Source organism: Triticum aestivum, chromosome 5D (assembly GCF_018294505.1).
Source record: "Triticum aestivum cultivar Chinese Spring chromosome 5D, IWGSC CS RefSeq v2.1, whole genome shotgun sequence".
In the NCBI taxonomy this organism is placed as follows: domain Eukaryota; kingdom Viridiplantae; phylum Streptophyta; class Magnoliopsida; order Poales; family Poaceae; genus Triticum; species Triticum aestivum.
Window position 1 is genome coordinate 153,170,832 of NC_057808.1, and position 4,998 is coordinate 153,175,829.

The 4,998-nt window shown below is 40.5% G+C and overlaps 1 long non-coding RNA gene across 1 annotated transcript; it reads left to right on the forward strand.

The window, feature by feature from the left end:
• Positions 1-2,011: 2,011 nt before the first annotated feature.
• LOC123119932 (uncharacterized) lies at positions 2,012-4,272 on the forward strand. The gene is made up of 4 exons (XR_006459085.1): positions 2,012-2,537; positions 2,974-3,142; positions 3,240-3,402; positions 3,857-4,272. It is a non-coding gene; the product is annotated as an uncharacterized lncRNA (long non-coding RNA).
• Positions 4,273-4,998: the final 726 nt, after the last annotated feature.

Below are 4,998 nucleotides of genomic sequence, written 5' to 3' on the forward strand. Positions count from 1 at the left end.
TCCCCCAGTGAGCACCCCCCTCCTTTCCGCACCCCGTGGCAAGAGTTAGTTTGGTCAGAAATTATTTGCACTAAACCTGTCCATTGTTGTACCTGTGAGAGTTGAATTTTTGTTTTAAAAGTTTACCATTAGAACAATTTTGATGAACCGTGGGAGCTCAATTAGCTGACAAAAAATCTTTTGCTTAGTACCTATATGATACCAGGAGGCACTGTTCTTGTAAGAGGTTCAAAGATTGTAGTGGTCTAGTGGAGCAAGTTTAGCTTCTTTTTCAGTTCAGTTCAAGTTCTCAATTTCATTCAGTCAAGCCTTATTGTAGTGTAAAGTTTAGTTGGAGGCATTCGTGCAGCTGCCGATTCGGTGATGGCAATTCTTGGCCTACCTGTGTTTGATCAAATGCCAAACAAAATTTCCGGCCAACTTTTGCTTTGCTAATATAAATCAAGCTCTGTTTTGTTGTTGAGCAACAACATGGTTCTTTCAACTGAATAAAATGTCATGCAAGTTCAGGTATACCTGCTGCATGAGTTCAAAAAATATGAAGAGATGAAGCTCAAACCAAGTTCAAAAACTGTTTCCTTCATAAATTATTTATTTTTTGGTTAATTCGTTGTTATGAATAGTACAAATACACACTGTTGTGTAGTACATGTGTGTATTGTAATTGTAATTGTGGTTTGGAGTTCAGAAAAAGATAAGAAAAAGGTTGATAGAAGAACCCAAAACATTTGGTAGTTCTGTAAGCCCAAAATTTGAGTTCAACATGTTTTCTATCATCAACTCATTAAGAACCCCAGAAACGGTTCAATGTGTCTGTTCAAAAAAATAGTGTTGCTATATATAAAAAATTAGTAGCTCGGCAAAAAGAAGTTTAGCAGATTCAGTGCAAGTTTTGCTTCTGAAAACTGACATAGTTCATCATGTACTGATCCATTTTACCTGTGGATGTGTTTAAAAAACAAATGTTTGGCATGTACTGAAAATGCCTTAAAAACAAAGAGTAAATAGCATCAGTGAGTTCTAGTACCTAAATTGCAGAAGTTCATTGACAAAAAAAAATATCAGTACAATATGGTGCTTCAGTTAGAAGATCACTGATGCTATTTGCTTCATTGTTTCTCTATTGTTTTAACTTTTATTTGAAACTTCTTGTTTGTAAATTCTGCATCTTTTTTTTGTTTACAGACTATAAGCATTATACTGGTACTTGGACTAGAGCACAAGTATTACTTCCAGGCAAGTTCGAAATGAAACCCGCAGCATGTTCTTTGTTCATTTAGCAAATAGCTGAGAGAGAGCACTTGATTGCGTGAAACATGTTTGATGCTTTGTCCATGAGACTTCAGCGCTTTAAAAAAAGACTGGATGTACGCACCTGTTCATATAGCAACAAAGAGAAAAAGGCTAGTGCTCCTAGTGGTGCCCCTTAGAATATGAAGTGTACGTGCTCCTACTGATTGCTTCTTGCCTCCACTTTTTATCATGATTTTGTCTGTGCACTATAGGAGTGCTTTTTGTCTCTGTAGATCAGCTGCTCAACAACATAATCATGTGCCGCTCAGTACATGTATTACTACTGGGAGGTTCAAAAATCAGAACTCAAAAAGTTCAACCTTGGTGGTATTGTGCACATGCAAAATTAGATAAATACTTGTTAAAATTGCTCCCAATATTTGATGTATTCCATGCAATGCTTACTAGATTGCTCTAAAAAAAGTGTCATGTAATTTTGAATTTACTATTGGTATAGCAGTTAAATATGTATTGTATCACCGGATCATAATGAAATGCAGAAACAGTTCGATGTGTGTATATGCATCTGTTCATACTTGTCATTTCTTTTTCCTTTGTTGTTTTCTCTTGGTACACATGTGGTTCAGGAAAAAAAGTGATCCAAAGTTCAAAGAAAAACCATTGTGGAGTTGATGTTCTAAGTTATATAGTGATTCAATACACAAAAATTTGTAGCGGTTCAGCAAAATTTTCAGCTCACCTTTGTTTGTGTTTGCAGATCATCTTACATGTGTCAAGCACCAAACCGACACCCCTGGTACCCACCGCGACTTGTGCTGCTGGTGCTAGTGTGGATGTGTACCAAGCAAGGTTTTTGAGTCGCCGACTAATCGCCAAGTCGTCGCGGCGTGGCTGGCTCGCGCAGGCGACTTGACTCAGGGAGCGAGTCGCGCGACTCGCTGGCTCGCCAGCGACTTGGCGCGATTAGTCGGCGGCTAGTAGCCGCCGGTCGCGCGGGCCACCTGCCAGAATTTGGTTGGGGGGGGGGGTGTAAATAGAGAGAGAGGACCGCGCGGGTTACAGAGAGACAGAGAGAGAGGGAAAGGGAGGGAACCGCGCGGGCCACTCCAGATCGGCGGCCGCCGGCGACGCACCCCTCCAGATCCTCCAATGACGCGCACCCCCACCAGCCTCCACCGCCGGTGACGCGCGCCCCCACCAGCCTCCTCCACCGGTGACGCGCGTCCCCGCCAGCCTCCTCCGCCTCGGCCTCCATCTTCTCCTGCGCCAGCAAACCTTAGCAGGTATGGCTCGTCGCCCCCTCTGCCTCTCTTTGCTCTGCTGCTGCTGCTGTGTGCTCTGCTGCTGCTGCTGCTGTGGGGACTGGGGAAGGAGAAGGACCGAAGGAAAGAGAGGCAGAGAGCGCGGGGTGGGCTCTATATGTGGTCTGCTGTTAGATGTATATCAGTATAGGCTGCTGCTCTGTGCTCTGGTGCTCTATATTAGTACTCCCTCCGTTCCATAATGTAGTGCCTATAGATTTTTGCAAAAGTCAAGCATTACAAATTTTGACCGTACTTATAATGAAAAGTAGGTACATCTAGAATACCAAATGCACATCATTGGATACATTATGAGTTATATTTTCAGAATGTACATGTTTGGTATTCTAGATGTAAACAATTTTCTCTATACACTTGGTCAAAGTTGGCAAAGTTTGACTTTTACAAAAATTTATAGGCACTACATTGTGGAATGGAGGGAGTATATGGCGACTTGGGGCGACTATTCAAGCCGAGTCAGTGAGTCAAGCCAGCAAGCCACTAGCCGCAACCTCGTCGACTTGGCTTGACTCGGCGACTCAAAAACCTTGGTACCAAGTTCAACTATCAGTCTACTCCGAGTTCAGGTATGTTGTTGTGGACGACCCTAAGGCAAGTTGTAATAGTCCTATTTAGTACTACTTGTTAGCATTTTTTTTAACTCTCTTCATTTCTTTATAACAGGGTAGTTCAATTTTGCTAATTCCTACGGTTCTCTAGTTAGAAAACCAGTGGATCATTTTTTTAGTTCCTGTGGTCTACAAAATTATTTGACCACCGTCGTGGGCACTTCTTCTTCGACATCTCGTAAAGTTCAGCTTTCGTCATCTCATCCTTATATCTCTATGTATGTTCAATCGTTGCTCACTTAAGAGTTCAAAAAAAAAAAGATTTCGAACAGTGATCTCTAAATAGGACCAATTTTAGCATGTTTTCTGAAATATTTTAGCATGTTTTATGTTTTCATCGACAAAGTTCACACACTACTGTCTCGGACGTTCAAACATTTGTTTCCCTGATGTTCAAATATTATCGTCTAGGAATACATGCTCTAACTTCGAGAGAAAAAGTTCATGTTGATTACTCCCGTCAAGTGTAAAAGTTCACCAATATACAATCTATAAGTACAATATCCAGTACATTAGTTTAGTAGTTGGTACTAACTACTCCAGTTTTTTATTTGATGTACCTGTGGTGTCTAGTTTCTTCTGTCAGTTCAATTTCTAAATTTCATCCAGTTCAATTCATATTGTAGCTCCAATTTAGTCCACGTGGTCAATTATTGGCTGGTGTGTGTGCAGGGTATCGTGACATTGAGTAGGCGCGAAGTGTATCACTCCAGCACACCAAGCTCTAGTGCATGTCAACATCTTCTCCACTGCAATGGAAGCTCCTCCGTTCGAGTTGAGCACTGGTTATCGTCCAAGTTGAGCACTAGGTGTCATCCAAGTTCAAAGACGGTTGCATGCAAGTACATAAGTTTGTTTTAGTGAGAAAAATGCGGCATTTTGACAATATTCTGTTTGATTCATTTATTCAAACTTAGGACTTGGCGATATTCGGTCTATTTTTCTATGATGAAGGCACACATGAAGTCATGTGCGAATGGTTATCCCCCCTAGTGCTTCAAAGATTTGTATTTTGTTTCTTCAAATGTGATGTGCGCATGTTTGATGAGATAAAACAAAATAAAATAGTGAAAATGTCATTAAAGACACTTGGAAGAACAAATGTAGAAAATAAATAAGTTCTGGTTCTTGTCAGGTAGGAAGTTTGGAGAAGAAAACATAAGTTTTTAAAAGAAGAAAATGGTAAAAATGTAAGTCCATTCAACTATATAAACCATAAAGGTACGATGGTGATGACACTGTCAGTAAGGATAAGGATGGGAAAGAAGACTAAAACCTAAAACTAAAAGAGCATCGAGTGATTATTTTTTGAGAAGTACAAACTCTCTAGTACCGTAAGTACCATAAATTAAAAATTAAAAATTGCATCATTTCTAACTCAAGGGACAATAAATTTGCAAAAAAGAATTGTAGCAGTAAAAGTTTGGAGGGAAAACGCAATTTAATAAATGGAAAGAATGTTCCGTAAATGTTTGTGATCATTGCTTGTAGGTATTCATGTGGACTTTAAATAATGACTATTCTTGTAGGAGGTTTGAAGATTATCATGGAGCAAGTTTAAGAGATTAGTTTCGTGAAAATAAATGTGATCTTTCAGTTAGGATTTTGCATGACCCATAGCCATCGGTGGCAACAGGGAGCAGTTCAAGGCCTCCTGCGTGAGTCGTCCATCGGCTTCTATGCGTGAGCTTGTTGTCTCTGCCCATCTAGCATTAGAGTATCTTCCTCCCCTTGCCGCACACACATGTCGGGCGGTCGAGCTAGTGTTGTTTGTGATACTGGTCGTGACTCTTGCATTGTCATTGGAAAAGGAA